Here is a 17,173-nt window from a genome sequence, read left to right as displayed (position 1 = left end):
CTGTATGGATCAAATAATTCGGTGAAGTGAGGAAGCCAGACTGGAGTCCAGGATTGCATATTGTGCAGTTCAGAGACAGTAGGGTTACATCCTTCTCTCTTCTGTTAAACACCAAAAGTAAATACCTTGTGTTCAGTTAGTCAGTTCTTACTCAATAAGCGTTAGCGTATAGAATGCAATAAATATACTTATTACACCTTAAATCAAACTGACAGTGTAAACACATCATTGTAAGTCGTTATAAGATGTAAAGGTGTACTTGTCTGTTTGGGATGTTTCCACAGGCACTGAAGATCAAACACTGACAGAACGTGCATATCAGAAACCATGTTGCAGCAGCAAGTGTCCGATTGAAACACTATAAACCAAGATTCAAACTCAGTGGGGGTACCGAGACCTCTTTGGTTTTTGGTCATTATTTGATTGTGGGGATTGAGGTGTTCTTTTTCTCAAGTCAGCCAATCCAGCAGTAACATTAACATAATAAAATTGCATCTCCTGTCTCCCTCACTCTGCACGGTCGCCTGACTTTACAGACTGGTTTAGGCGTGCCTCAAAACCTCAATGACTGCCCTTAAGTATTTAATAAAACAAAGAGGCAATATTGCCCTCCCAGAGTTTGCTCCTCAGGTTGCAGTGGTACAAGGAGATATAGACAGGCTCTGTCTGCCAATATTTCATTTTCACTGTCTGCTTTAAAAGGCATGGTTGATACAGCCCCTGTGCCTCCCTCCACTCCAAAATATTGGGGGTGGGGAATAATAACCACCCGTTTCCCCACGTGGTCCCTACCCCTGCGGTTGAGGACATCATGATTAGTGGAATACAACATTTACACTTCTGGGTTAGATTTAAAGTATAAGTATAAGTATATCCTGGCAACAAACCAACAATGAAATGTAAAAGCAAAGTTGAGGAATAGAAAAATGGTATCTAGTTGACAAGGAGCCATCAGATCACCTGCATTATGAGAAATTAATGGCATGAGATTAATAAAAATCCCTTGTGCACTTTGGCCAGTCGAACCCCGCTAACACATAGTCATCACCAAGGCGACTGCCAAGCAACCCCATGTTGTGAATGGCATAATCAACTAGTCCTGGCTTTTCAGCGAACAACACTTTAGACCAGTGTGTTAAATGGAAATATAGAAGTGCAGGTACTCACTATTTAGAATACTTGTTAGCTCCTGCCAAGTGTTGGTACTCTCCCACTAAATGTACTGCAGCAGTGAGTACTAAGAATTGCTGGTACGTTCCCTTTCAATTTAAAGAAGTGCAGGTACTCAACACAAGCCTATAGACTGCTGTAGCCTGTGGGATATTTTAGTTTAAAAGAACAATGTCAGAATTAAGACTACAAGTCCCACAATACAACATCAAGTTGGACAAAAATTTAGGGGTGACCAAATGTATTACGAACCACTGCTGTACAGTGCAGTGTTGCCAAGTAGTGACTAGGACATCTGAAAGGCGTGTGCCTCAAAGGACACTGCTTTGAGTTGTTGGTAACATTCCGCTTGCGGAAGCAGTGCCTTAAATGGGCATATAGAAGTGTAGAAACACATTTATTAAAGTATCTGTTTGACAGTACTCTTCCTTTAAAGGTATTGCAGTACTGCTGAGAAGTGCGGGTACTCTACCATTAAATTAATTGCATCAGTGCTGAAAAGTGCTGATACTCTCCCATTAGGTATTGCAGCACTGCTGAGAAGTGCTGGTACTCTCAAATAAATTAACTGCAGCAGTACTGAGAAGTGCAGGTACTCTCCCATTAAAGGTATTTCCGCACTGCTGAGATGTGCTGGTACTCTCAAATTAAATGAACTGCAGCACTGCTTAGAAGTGCAGGTACTGTCAAATTAAATGAACTGCAGCAGTGCTGAAAAGTGCTGGTACTCTCCCATTAAAGGAATTTCAACATGCCGAAAACTGTTTCTTACCAGATGGTGATATTTCAGGACATGCGAACTGTCATCAAAACGCTCTTTGCAACCACAGACGTAACTCGGGCGAACACATGCAGCAACTTAAAAGTGAGCCGAGATGGAAGAATTCTGGTGCAGCGCTGTTTCCCAAAAACAACACCGGTGACCATCTGTCCGGGTCCACGGAGGAAAAGAGAGAAAAATAATCGCGTAATCTGAGGGCTCCCTTGCATCCAGGCTGCGCCCTGAAGTAATGTGAGTCCATTTGCTCCCGGGCAGGACGGCGAGCCCATTTCCTACAGCATCACATCCACAGATGACGGGAACTGCTCCAGACTGGTGGGACCGACTGAGAGGCGCGAGCGTTTCAAGCACGCCTGCTCTCGCGCCTCGTGCGCACGTCCTGATGGGGATTCATTGGCGGAGCGCGGCCGCGCGCCACTCACCAGGGCGATTAAATCAGAGCCGGGTTCACCTGCTGCTCGAAATGCCTGAGACGCGCTGCTGCGGAGGGAGCGCCCTGCGCGGACTGGAGCTTTCTCTCCTCATGATGATGTGCGCTTAAGATTTCTGCGGCGCCGAGAACCTGAGGGACTCGCTTGTTTCTAACAGCAACGGGGACGGAACCTGTCACACAGGGACCTGGAATGAGCACTGCAGTCCACTATGTCCGTACATACGTGGGGCTGCCTGTTCGACACCACTCTGCAGAGCCTGTACCCTGCTGCGAGTTTGACAATCAGATTCAGCTCGTACCACCGTTTCAAGTTTTTTTGTTTTTTTTTAGACATGCATTTATTATACGTTTGTGAGATTTGATATACCTACTAACCCCACCCAGGGGTGAAGTTATCAATAGTGCATCGAGTGCAGTGGCAGCAGGCCCCAGGGGTTCGTCTACTTTTTACTACCCATCATGAGGAAAGATGGCATTAACATTTCAGGTAAAAAGGAGAGCCAAATACCCATTTAGAGGCTGATTTTTACAAAGTGAAAACCTGGATTAACTGCTGCTTCCCCGCTTAACCAAACTTTGTGATTTTAGGCAAATATTTTATTTCACTGCTCTTCCCTTTCCTTCATTATCACATATGAAAACACTTTAAGGTATGTGAATTCAGAATACCGTCTGTAGAAAAACCTACTGTATTTAATTGAATAGCCATAATTGCGGAGGTAACATGACTACCGTCTTGACTCTTAATTCACAAATTAATGGCATGGTCACCAGTCGCAGCCGGCATGACTCGCGGGTCGGGGGGCGGGGTTGCACTTGGGGGAGTCATGCTGGGGGTTCATTTTAAATACATTTTAAAAATGTAACTTACTTTGGTCCGGTTCAGCGTCGTCCCACGTCCGCTCCACACAGGAAACAGGCAGCCTCCCTCCACTCCCCTAAACCAATCACAACGCTGCACTGGCAGCGTTGTGATTGGCTGGGACGCCGACCGCTCAGGCGTCTATGGGGAGGCCATTTTCTCCACGTAGCCTACATGGAGAAAAGGGCAGAGTGCGTATGACTGGTTTGGTCGGCCCTGGGGCCGACCAAACAGTCAACACTCACAACACTGGGCAAGCCACTCCTCCCCTGCCCTGGAGCAGGACCGGCCACCGACCCACCTGCCCCCAACCAAACTCTTCTGCTTTCTCGCAGTGCGAGAAGCAGAAACATAAAATGGTATTTATAATACCATTTTATGTGTCTGCTTCTTGCACTGCGAGAAAGCAGTGGGACGACACTCCTCCGCCACATGGAGGAGCCACACCAGATGGTCACGAGAGGGGGATCAGGAATAGTTCTAAGTTCATGTTTAACTCGTTCGATGCTGATGACGGAACTGCTCCGTCATCAGCTGCGGTGGCGCTGTGCTGATGACGGAGCGGTTCCGTCATGGCCCGGCCGCAGTGCCTGCGCGGCGCGGATTCCGCGCCTGCGCTGGGCGTTCTATTGAGCGGGCGGGGCCATGATGGAACCGCTCCGTCATGAGCACAGCCCAACCGCGGCTGATGACGGAGCCGTTCCATCCCCAGCATGCGGCCGCCGCGCTGCCGCCCCGCCCCCTTAGCGCTGCAGCGGAATAGCCACCGCAGCGATGTAGTTAAAAACTATCACTATTAATAAGTACTTCTCAGTACAGTGCTACAATATGTCATTAATGTCAAAGCTTGTACATGTTAAAGAAATACACTTTTATTTAATTTGAAAGAGACTATCATATTATGTCATGTTTGTTGTATGATTACATAACAAACATTTTCAGGGCTCGTGCATGCTCTAAGAGCCACACCCAGTGGTCGAAGTGGGGAAAAAAATGTAGGGGAACTGTGGGCGGAGAATCAGAAGGTGGGAATAACCCTAAATTGTGATCAGTGGGCAGAGTCAGAGGTGTGGCAGAATGCGCATAACATTCAAATGTTTAGTAGTTGTTTGGCATTTCACTGACCCGTTACAGCTTAATATGTTATAAAATTCAACCAATGGATACACATGATTATTCAAGGTTTAATATGAGTTATTGACATTAAAATACATTCACAAGGTGGGATATGTTTCCAATCACAGAATGTCCCAATACTCTTAAAAGTGGAAGCACAAGCCATTTGTCTCCGAGCCATGGAGGTTCTGTCATCAGCACTTCTCCTCCCTTTTTCCAGAAGAGCAGTTCAAACATGAGTGGTAAAATATCCTAGGTTGCAAATGTTTTTTTATATAATTATGGCTATGGCATTTTTGACACATAATACAACATCTGCTGCATAATCTGACAATTTTAACTAATAAAATGTTTGCAGCTCAAAGGGATCAAAAGTTACTAAAAAATTTGACGTGTGTTGTTACAAAGTGGACGCCCTTTGCAAAGGTTGACTGATCACCCTTTTCACAGCTGCATTTGAATGTTACAATGGTATTAATAAGGCAAAATCTTTCCAGAGACTGTTAGCATGTATAAAAATGTCAAAATAAAGTATCATAAAATATACTGCATTACGCTGCAGCCTTTTTTTGATGCATAATCTAGTCAACACTGCAGCGTAATTTTGTCCTCCTTTGCCTCATAATTCCAGTAGCTCCAAAGCAGGCAGCACATGTTAAAAGTGCTTGTGCAGGAACCAGAGAGACTGTGAAGTTTGAAAACTTAGTTTGGTGTGTGTGCAAATCCTGCATTGCTGATCCCTGGTGAGTTGCCGTCACTACTGCTGAATCCAGGCCAATGGAGGTACCAATGGGTGAGGCTGACTGGCCTCAAGAGTAGGACTGGCTTTAGCTCTTGTGGCGCCCAGTGCAGCAATGTTTGTTAATGCCCCTCAATGACCACCTCTGCCACGGATTCCCTCACTACCACCCTTTAACAGTGCTCCTCCAGTCTCCATAACGACACTCTTTCTCAGATGCATTCAATTTGATTTACAGCACCACTCAATACTAGTGTAGGGTGTCAGGGCACTTTACAACCCACACATAATGCAGAGACAATCAATTATACATGTGTAAATCACTGTACAGGAAAGGTTACATAAGACTAAGGACTACAAGGTGTAGGAGTCACATGGCAACCATACTAGTAGGCAGTATAGTTTAATAGTGATTGATCTGGAGAAACACAAACTTAGAACTTAAAACATAATACCATGGTTGGAGGTTCTCTTTAACTCCTTTCGTGCTCCCATCGGCCAACGGCCGACGGGAGCACTCCCTCCCTGGTGCTGCGAATGACGGTTGGCCATCGCAGCCCCGCCCACCCTTCAGAACGCCCGCACCGCGGCGGAATTCCCACCACGGTTAAGGCGTTAATAATCAGAATTGATTTTTATCCAAATGAACACTTTTTGCAACATTAGGATAATCAAAGATTGGGGGGGAAAAAACATAACGCTCTAATTTATACCTTGCAGTTTGCATGCAGCTCTTAGATGACAGTGAATATCCCACTGTTCTATGTTAGGATTTTAACTTATAAATTGCAAGTAACAAAAGGATCTCTGTGACAAAAGCAGTAACCAACTGACCTATTTACATTGTGTGCACTTTGTGATCTGCATTGTACATGTTCTTTGCAGCAGTCACATTAACCCTCTGCTCTACCTTTCTATGAGCCAAAACATCCACCAGGGAAAACTTTGATCTCTCTTAAGGAAGAACATTAACCCCCAGAATTATCATGAAATCTTTATTGTTGCAGATGCCCCCACCCAAAGTCAACGCCCGGTGTGGTCACACCAGTTGCACTGCCCTAGAGCCGGCCCTTCTCAGGGGTCCTGTGACTTCAGTGACAGAGTCATTGTAGCTCTACGGTGTGCTGCTTCATTGCCTGTCTGCTAGACTGGAGGTGAACTTCAGTATGGATTGTGGTGGACAAGCCTTCAAGGGTAACCCACACTTGATACCTCTAGGGTCCGTCGACGGGTGCTAAGAAACCAGGGCTTCTAAGGCCTTGCAGGGCTTTCTAAGGTCTAGCATGGGAATATGCTCCCTTGGGAGAGTGGTCTGGTGGACTGGTCATGAAGGCTGAACCTGGTTTCCCAGTTCCAAATTCGGCAGCTCTGACGATAGTACCACATCCTCTCCCCCACTCAACACCATACTGCCCCACTGAGAGAAAATCACACTGCCTTCAACTACAACCCAATTTTACCCCGCTATAAACACCTGGATGCGACTGGATTCAAATTACGCTCTAGACAAGAGTAATATGCTGCCTAAAAAAAAGTAAAAACATCCTGCAAAAAGCAAGCACTCATACGAAATGCAAGATTAAGAAAAGAATGGTTAATGTAAGCAGGAACAACATGGTTACCTTAACGCTTTTATGTTCATTAATCAGAAATCAGCGAGTTTTTTTGCCTGACAAGTTAAGGGCAGGAAGGGACCCATTTTAATGTCCATTGCTTTTAAAAAGACCACATTCGTCAACACAGTAGGGGCACACCCACTTTGACCACTGACCACGCCAGACCCTTCGCCTGTCTCTGGCTCACCTCTTCCTGGCAATTTGTTGGCTCGCCGCCTCTTCTCTGACCATCCCAAAAGTAACCGTGGGCAGAGTTCACGGAGTTGCACTATGCGAAGCAACACGAAGTGCAAAAAAAACTCAGTCTCACTACGTGGAGCACCGCAAGCTGCGAAGTACAGTAGAAAAATGCAGTTTGCAGTGATTTCACAGTGCCGGATGCTTATCCGCACTGTGCAGTCATTGCGAACAGCACCATGCACAACGCAAGCTTACTTTCTACCGCTCGAGTAGATTTTTAGTCGAGCTGCAGCTTTCTCAACGTGAACGGGCAGTTTCTCAATGCGAGCAGTCGTGAGCATACGTGACCACTCGCAATGAGAAACGTGACCCCCTGCATTGAGAAATCTCGCCGGGAGGTTTATTTTCTACGCTCGCACTGGCCAACTTGATGTTGGCGATCGCGTACAAGGAAAAATCTCGCCGGGAGGTGGATTTTCCTTGTTTGCGCTCGCCAACTTGACATTGGTGAACTCGAGTGAGGAAAAAAACTCTGATCCGTTGCGCGAAGCTGAGTTTTTCGGAACTCCGCAAGCTCCGCATAACGTGCAAGAAACTCTGCAAACTGTGCGAGCAGAGTTCACCGCCCAGGGTTATCGGAAAGGTGCCACAGCATCTTAGTGTTGATTCAATTGGTACTTTGATTTAGGCACTAACCTAATTTCCTATACAACTTATACATAGTCTATAATCTTTTTTTTAGGGAACCAAGTAATACAAGATTTTCAGTAAAGTAGTGGGTTTATAAACATTGCAATTTAGCCAAAACCTTTAGGGTGCCATTAAATCCTTATCATCAAACTTCATATTAGAGGAGTATATATATATATATATATATTTATTTTTCTTCACCAAATGCCGCTATTGTGACCACCAAAAACTGTTTAGATCGGGTGCCTCCTTAGGCGTGCAAGTGCCTGCATGCAATTAACATTTCCAGCAACAATGCTCCAAAGGATGCACCCTCTCTGAAAAGTGTTCAGCAGTCATAATAGTGGCATTTGGTGAAATGTTGAAATGGAGACTGCCAGAATCATGTCTTCACTAAAAGTAAGGTCATACCTATGGACACTGAGTTCCCATTACAAAATGGTAAGCATGAGTTACCAAATGAGCATTTAAGGGTGTGATACCTAGAATGTGATAATTGCAGCTGATCGAGGGGTCCTAGAATATTACACCATTTTAAGGCAAAATCGCTCATGACCTAATAACTAAGAACTCAAGATGCATTGTGGAATTTGCAGTCGTCGCGAGAGACATTTTCTACTGAAGTTGTGTTTTTTTCAATCCACAGCACTGTATTCGGATGGTTAGAAGACCTGGCAACCAATGGGAGGGAGTTTTGTTATATATATAAAATAACTAATAATATCAGACCCTCGGTGGAGACAAGCATTGAGAAAGGCGAATTCTCGCTGAAACGCGGCTGCTTGGCACAATAAAAGGTCTTTGGAATCCACTGTGTGCTCCTGAATGTTTATTCACTGAAAACACCAAAAGTTCAGTGCAGTTATAGGTAGGCTCCAATTTCACTCCTACAAAACCATAGACATTCAGGAGTTATAGCTACCTGAGCTAACTATAACAGGGAGAGGATGTAGCCTTACGGCTAGAGCGGTCGACCTCGAAGCTGGGGAACCGGGTTCAAGTCTCGGCAACGACGCTCAACATCCGGTGATTCTAGGCAAATCACTTAATCTCCCAGTGCCTAACGAAAATGAATGTGTCCATCAGTAAAGAAATTAGTGCTCATGTAAAGCACTCTGATACCTGATATCTTTGGGTCAAGTTAGCACTATATAAAACATTAAAAAACTATAACTTATGCCCTCATAATGCACTCCTTATGACCTCACATATTACACCACTCATTACATGGTCAGTGACATCACTGATGACATCACTGATAACATCTCAAATAACATCACAGATGACATCATCCAGTGAGTGTAACTGTTTTGTAAATGTTTCTGAGACCTAAAGATATATACTAAGCTACAGCATAAGTCAAATTACTATTCTTTCTGTACTATTAATAAGTGATACTGTTTCTAGCATATGTTATCTGAGTGGCTTTGTGACTGTATCAGTGTGTGAGTGTGAGTGGCTGTATGGGTGAAAAAGAAGGGATGTAAGTTGCTGTATGGGTGAATAAAGGGGTTTGTGGATAGCTCTATGGGTGAGTGAGTGGCTGTATTGCTGAGTGACTGAATGTGTGAGTGAGTGACTGTATGGGTGAGTAAGTGGCTTTGTGAATGGCTGTATGGGTAAGTGAGTGGGTGTATGAGTGGCTGTATGGGTGAGTGAGTGGCTGTGTGAGTGGCTATATGTGTGCTTGAGTGGGTGTGTAAGTAGCTGTATGGGTGGGTCTTTGCTTAACTGAGAGTGTGTCTTAGTGGCTGTATTGGAGAGTGAGTATCTGTGTGAGTGATTGTATGGGAGAGTGAATGGTCATCTGAGGGCTTGTAGGGATGAGCTGTTGTGATAGTGTGTGAGTAGTTGTATGGGTGCGTCAATAGGTATGTTGATATGCTGTATGAGTGAGTGGCTATCTGAGTGATTGTATGAATGATTACGTGGGTGTGTGCGTAGCCATATGGGTGATTGTATGGCTGTGTAAGTTGTATTTGGAGTAAGTGGTTGTGTGAGTAGCTGTATGAGAGAGTGAGCAGTTTTGTGAGTGGCTGTATGGGTGAGTGATTGGGTATGTGAGTAATGGCATGGATGAGTGGGTGGGTTTGTGACACATTCTATGGATATGTGAATAGGTATTTGGATGGTTCTGTGGGTGTTTGAGTGAGTGTATGAGAGACTGTATGGGATGTGAGTGGTTCTGTGGATGATGGCATCAGTGATGTCAACAGTGATGTCATTTGAGATGTCACCAGTGATGCCACTGACCATGTCATGAGTGATATAATATGTGAGGTAGTTCATTGCAGGGGCATAAGTTATATTTAGCACAGAAAACAATAACTGCTGTATTTCTTTGGTTTGTATGAGTGAAATCTGAGCCTAACTATAACGTTCCCGTAACCTTTGTTTTTTTCAGCGAATTTCTAAGGTTTGCTAAAATTCTATTTCCTAACCATAATGTCCCTGTAACCTTTGTTTTTTTAGTGAATTTTTAAGGTTTTTAATGCTAATTACTAACTATAACGTGCTTGTAATCTTTGAGGTTTTCTCACTGAATTTTGAAGATTGTTTTACATTTTATTTCGTGACTGTAACTTGTAAACTTTGAGAGTGTGTGTGTGAGTGGCTGTATAGGTCAGTGAGAGGGTGTGTGAGTGGCTGTATGGGTCTGTGAGTGGGTGTGTTAGTGGTTTTGTGGGTGTGAGCAACTGTATGGGTCTGTAAGTCGGTTTGTGAGTGGCTGTATGGGTCCGTGAGTGGGTGCGTAATTGTCTGAGTGGGTGTCTGAGTAGGTGCGTGAGTGAGTGTCTGAGTGGGTCTGTGAGTAGGTAGGCACCTGGACACCAAGCTTGCCACTTGCCTGTGACCTCCAGTTCCTGCTCGTTCCAGACTGATCCAGTGACACTGCAGCTGACCGGGTTTTCCCACTGGGGTTTTTACAACCGGGTTTTCCCACTCACCGTTCTTCCTGCCAAGAGAATCTCCACCTGCTCCATGACCTACTTAATGCAGGCCACAGCACAACCACATCAGTAGGCACCTGGACACCTAGCTTGCGACTTGCCTGTGGACTCCAGTTGCTGCTTTATCCAGACTGATCCAGTAAAACTGCAGCTGCCCAGGTTTTCCCATTCAACAGAAGCCCTACCCAGGACCTACTTAAGGCAGGTGCATGATTGCACCACTGGTGTGCCAAAGGCAGGGTCGTCTGCACCCTTCAGCGCCTGGACCATGCCCAGTGCCATGACCTTCCTGCCCCCCAAAGATACACCATCGCCGAGCTATGCATCCCAACTCGAGACACTGCAACAAACCCTGCCATCGTGCAGGCCCATGCTCCACGGTAGGACCTTTCACCTGCACCCATTGCCACTTCACCTGAACCTGCACACACACCAGCCACCAACCAGCCCGCTCCAAACATACCACAGACACCACATGAACAAAAACACCAACAGGCATTCGCCCTTCTCAACACATGTTCACTATTAAAGCATTTCACTGAATCATGGGACCTCATTGCCAACCTCGCACCATCATCATCTTCTTCACTGAGACCTAGCTCAACCCTACATCCGCACAAAAACATTGCCACAGAGATCCCCAACAGGTATAAAATCACTCACCAGGGCTGCACCAACAAGCAAAGAGGAGGAACAGCCATCATCCACAAATAGACCATACAGTGAACCACCATCACCAACAACACCACCACCCTAATGGAACATCTCAACCTCAAGCTCCATGTGGATGACAAGACAACCATCAGCGGCTTCCTTGCATACCAACCTTTCAGGCCCTCACTCCAGCTTCTCCAACACCATCACAGACTTCATTCTGCCCCTAGCCTTAGACCCCAAGAACTATAGCTACCTCTTTGACCAACATTTCCACATCGACGATCCCAGTGACAAAAACACTGTACACCTCCTTGACAACATGAGCAGCCTCAGATTGACCCATATCCTCCACAACCCTACACACACCACAGGACAAACGCTGGGCTCAATTTTCACCTCCGGCCACAACGTCAAATACAGACATGTCACAGATTGCCCTCAACACCACCAACCCTGCTACTGCCACCAACCTCGAACAGAGATTGAAAAACTTCAACACCAGGATTACCAACTGCACAGACATCATAGTCACCATCAAGAGCAACATCCAGAGAAATCCCCCCAAAAATGCCAGCTGGAACATCCAAGAAATCAGATCTGGCGAAACGAGACAGCAAACAATTGGAGAGGAGATGGCACACCAGTAAGGACACGAAACCAGCTCCAGCAACATCAAGGAACATTTCAACATCGCTAAGCATTTCTCCAACCCGGCTACCAGCGAAAACCACATCACACCCTCACAGGAGCTGTGCGACAACCTCACCTACTTCTTCCACAACATTGTAACCGTATACAGAAACTTCAAACTCCAACCCACACCTACAGACTTCCTAGACAGATACGCCACCACGGTAACCAACACAAACCACCCACTGGGCACCTAGTACATCCTCTCCACCCAGATCACCATCTCCACCATGAAATCCATCCATTCAGGAGCTCCCACAGACCCATGCCTGCACCACATCTTGAAGCTCAGAAACCAAAGGATCGGCTTGGAACTCACTACCCTACTCAACACCTCTATCATCACGGCAACATTTACGGACACCTGGAAACACACCGAAGTCAGGCCACTACCCAATATACTGTGTGGGGGTTGGATAGATGAGTCTTTTGAGTGTGGATGTATGCATGGGAGGATTGGTTCAGTTAGGTTGGGATGGATGAATTTAATAAACGAAGGCATAGATGGGTGATGAATGGACGGGTGAAGGAACTGGATGAAGTTGGTTGATTGGGCAGATGGGTCAATGGATGAAGTGGATATTTTGGCTGGAGGGAAGGGTGAATAGGTTTATGAATGGATGGATTGATGGATGGACTGTTCAGAGCATATTGCAGATGTTCTCCACCCTCTGATGTGTAGTGTTCCAAGATGCTAAGTAGTTTTAACATAGTATTGTAATAATGATGTTCCTATGTTTATTATAACATATGTATTTCAAATATAACCATCATTGGTAATATACTTTGTCTTAAGACATCACCCTAATTTCATACAGGTACGGTGTGTGGCTCCAGGAAAATTTAGAATTCTCCCAACTTTTATTAGCAATCATCACAAAAACTAGCAAGTGCCTGTAGAAAGACAGTGACACCTCTGTGGAACTGTGCAAGTCTTGGCACAAGGGAGCTTTTGAAAACCTGAGTAAGACTCTGTGGTCGATACATATCGGTGGAGTTGTGCAAACTGCATAGCACATTGTAAGAAGCCTTAATTCTGCTTCCTTGAATTTCACCCCTATCCAACTCAGGCCGAAGTTCAGAAGCTAACCAGCTATTAGACACATGGAGGAAAGTAGTGACGTGCGATCTCCATCTAGATTAGCAACTTATTTATTTTTAGCACATAACCTAATTCAAAAACACAGTGTATCATCCATTATAATGAGAACATAAAATGCATTACCCACCATGTGCACATATGCCTCTTCCCTTACCATCCTCAGACCAGGGTTCACATGACTCCTTTGAAATACCAGTTGTTTCCATAATGAACTCAATGTCCCTTTGTTATGTCTAGTGTGGCCATTTGCCCAACATTTTTTAAGTTTGTCCTGCAGTCAGAGTTCCTGTCCTGCTGCCCTCAGAGAGGAACTGCGGGATGCCAAGTGACAATCATTTTCACTCACACCACTTTTAACTCCCTCACAGGACAAGCAACTTACCCTCTTTCAGACCTTACATGCCCTAAAAAAGATCCTATCCATGACTGAGGGAGAAGCAGCAGCACAGGAGGGGTCTATGTAGCACTGTGTGCAATTGGACTGTTGATGTTGTATAATACTTGTTGGGTGCGGAGGGGCAAATAGGAGGTGCTCCCTGGGCAGCTCTGGAAAGTTGCCACAATGATGTGGTGTGAATGATAGCAGGGAATATCTTCAACTCTGTTGGGGGTGAGGAGAATCAAAGTTGATAAGGGATAAGTGGATAAGTAGATACGTTTGAAAACTGTAAAAATAAATATCTGGAAGGGTGGGGACGCAATAACCAAGCTAGTGGAGAAGGGGAAGCAACACAGAGAGCAGGAGTGACTTGAAGGGGGAAAAGTACAAGGGAGATAGAACAGCATGGAGCACAGGACAGAGGAGGTTGGAAGGGAAGAAGCACACAAGAGAGATAGTGAGCAGCACGCAAGGGTGAGATCAATATTGATTAGGGAGACAGGTATTTGGCAGGGGTAAAAGCACAAGAGGGAGAGAGCTGGAAAAGACGTGCACTATTAAGGAGTGCTCAACCAAGCAGAAAAAAAAAATTCCCTAAAAGTGAGCAGTGGAAGGATACAAGTCAGCCAATCAGATGGATGGGAAAGATGTTATGACTCAGGGCAGGGACAAACACAAGAAGAGTAAAGCAAACCATTGAGTAAGAAGCAAGCAAATGAGACTGGCAATAAAGCCAACCAATGGTAAACAATGGTTGACTGTAAGCCCACTGTATGTTTTTGGTAAGCCCTAAAAAGGTCTTAAAAAAACAGACTATTTGCTCTGTCTGGTAGATGAGACCTAAAAATGACAAAAGTGCACTTTATGAAAACGTTACATACGCCCCTAGCATGTGGCCGTGGTGCTGTACACAAAGTGAAAAATTCTAAACATTAGCATAAGGAAAAAAAATCATGTACCCAGCATTCTGGCTACATTTGCTTTTGTACATGGCATGGTGCCTGGGACATTAGGGCAAATACCAACCCCAAAAGCGGAAGAATCTTGGGGTCTGGCTTGATTTTAAACTAAAATTTGAAAGTCAAATCCAGAAGGTGGCGGGGAAATATTTTGGGACTCTTAAGGTCCTAAGGAAACTCCTTGACCTTTTACCCATCACTGCTAGGAAAAGAATTGTACATGTCTTGGTCTGGGTCACCTCCCAGATGGACTATGGTAATATCCTCTATCTGGGAGCATCTAAGAACTGACTGACCAAGCTCCAGTTGATCTAAAATGCGGCCGCTCGTCTAGTTTTGATCCTCCCTAAAAGAGCAGTGGCTGCGAGGGCCCTGGCAACCCTGCATTGGATGCCTGTGGAGAAGAGGATCACGTTTAAGGCCATGTGCTACTGCCACAGAATTCTGTGGAAAAAAGGACCATGATATCTCCAGTCTATGATAACTGCTTACACACTAGCACATAATCTAAGATCTAAAGGCATTGCACTGGTTACTGTGCCTAGAATACAGAAAGCCAGGGTAGGCTCGCTCCTTTGGATACCTCGCAGCCAAGATCTGGAATATTCTGCCAGTGGGGTTAAGAATCGAACCTTGCGAAATCACTTTTCGCACGAGATTAAAGACATGGCTGATTCCACCTTCCAATCACTTTTCGCACGAGATTGAAGACATGGCTGATTCCACCTTCAACCTAATACTGTGATCTTCGAGGGCTGCCTTCTGCTTCCGGATACTCTTTTCAAGTAGTTTCCTGCCAACTTTTCTGAAAGCTTGTGCCAGAGAGGGGACACACCGTTGGTGTAACCATGCGCTTTATAAATTGATAAATACATTTAAAAAAAAATGTTGCTGACAGTGTGAACCAGGCTTACAGTTCAGGAGCACAGTGGGAACGTATACCAATGATAGCATTTGAATGCCAAGTGCTTTGAATTATGATTTCATAGGAGTTTACAAGATTTAACCGCAAACAAGTGATGGATCTGAGGGCCAGATTGACAAATATCCTCCACAGTCGTGACAGAGGCTCTGCACTCGTGGAAGAATCTCCGCAATGAGAAACTGCAGTGTGAAGATTCCGACGCCACTTTGGAGGCTCTTTGCTTAGCGGTTTAATTTATTTTAACCGCTATGAATTCTCATGGATAGCATTCAATGCAATCATTTTGATCTTATGTGAGCCATTGCAGAAGGCAGCCAACCATATATACATCATGCGATCAAAGCAGTGTAGGAGTGTTTTTACCATTTAATCATCGCTCATAATCATGTCCATTTGTGTATGGCTCCATTTGCATTTACAAGACAATAGTCCGTTGTCCATTGCAGGTGGAGAACAGCCAACACCTGTTTCACCCCCTAGGGCTGTTAAGCCGGAGGCTTTCTCAAGGCTTATTATTTATTCAGATTAATATCTTCACGCTTTTTAGCAAAGATAATTTACAGTTCTGCATATGTCAGTGTCCATGGGTTAAATAAATCCCACCACGAGTCTATTGGCTTTGTGAAACATCAGTTGTGAACCTGTCCTAAAATGCAATCCAGCTCAAACTACTATGCCACATCCCTTCTGAGTGAAAATGTAAGCAACCCGACCAGATGAGTGACCTTATGCTAGTGATGAATGTTCCCAGAGACCATAGGTGAAATCCATGTACACATGGTAAATAGTAACATTAGCTAACCTCTGCCTTATTGTCGCAATGGTGGTAATTACACTACTAAGTAGATGAAGACAAGTTTATTCCCCCTGGGGTGGATGGGTCCGCAGCCACCTACACACAGGTGTATCATTCTAAACCACTGTAGGTCTCCACAAGCAAAACTATCAACAGAACTGACTAATTAATATCTGGGTTGTTGACACTTTACCAACTATTGCCTTTCGCTATTTATATTGGATGTCTCTTATTGTTAACTCTTTTTATGTTTTTATTTCCTCAGTGGCTCTATTATTACCTTTGTTCACTTTGTCTTTCTAAACAAATAAATTAATTAACAACGTTTAATTTAATGGTGAATTATACTGCAAACACGGGATGTTGGGGAATTTATTTTTATGATGGAATACCCCAACTAAAAGCATGTTCCTTTGGTGAATCTAACTCTGTGGCACACATTGTGTTGGTAAAGGAGTGTCACCATTTGGCGCTTCCCCATCCCTATCACCCAGATCTTACATTAGACTCCTAGATGAGTAGCTTCACATGACCACCTCACCCACAATGGAGAAAGTGCCATGTATTTTTCCTTTTCGGTTATAATGTTCAGAACCAGTCCGGTGAACAAGAGTTATATTTAGAAGGATGAATCGATTAGATAACTTAGGACCTGATGTAGAAAAGAGTTTTACCCATTCTGTGTCCATGTGGAAATGTGTTAATACCTAAGGGCCTTGGTGAGTTGTATAATAGACCGTAGGTAGCGTTAATTTGTAAAAGAATGAGTGCTGGTACCCAAAGCTGTGCTCAGAAGCCTGTGGCCGGCGCAATTAAAAGTCAGAGCGCCGAAACCTATGGCTGCATTGTCTCCAATCCACCTCATGCCTCTTTAATCCACTACCATACACCCCATGCACACTATCTCACTCTTGCCGTCCCTGTGTGGAGGTTCTTCCATCTTTCTTTTGCTCCTTCTTTCCCATTATTGTGCTTTTGCGTCCCTTGTCCTTTGTAAATGTCTTTACTATGTGGACATTGCAACGAGTTTAGATTATGCCTCAGGGTATACCAAAAAACATCTCCACAGATGTAATCTTGTACTCAGATATCAACACCGTGTGATTTTGGAAGAACTGCTAGATCAC

The 17,173-nt window shown here is 44.7% G+C and overlaps 1 protein-coding gene across 3 annotated transcripts in view; it reads right to left on the bottom strand.

Annotated features, from left to right (window-relative positions):
* SGCG (sarcoglycan gamma) overlaps nt 1-17,173 on the bottom strand; it is a 1,080,151-nt gene that overhangs the window by 649,856 nt on the left and 413,122 nt on the right. Inside the window, exon 1 of one of the 3 annotated variants that reach the window (XM_078657095.1) lies at nt 1,943-2,219. The exons of the other annotated variants lie outside the window; for them this stretch is intronic. The gene's annotated coding sequence lies outside the window, so the exon portion shown is untranslated. Of the gene's footprint in view, nt 1-1,942; nt 2,220-17,173 lie in introns of those variants that run through there. 3 annotated transcript variants of the gene reach the window in all.

The sequence above is a fragment of the Lissotriton helveticus genome, chromosome 8 (assembly GCF_964261635.1).
Source record: "Lissotriton helveticus chromosome 8, aLisHel1.1, whole genome shotgun sequence".
Lineage (NCBI taxonomy): Eukaryota > Metazoa > Chordata > Amphibia > Caudata > Salamandridae > Lissotriton > Lissotriton helveticus.
Note: the sequence above shows the minus strand (reverse complement) of the source record. Positions and strands in the feature narration are given on the sequence as shown.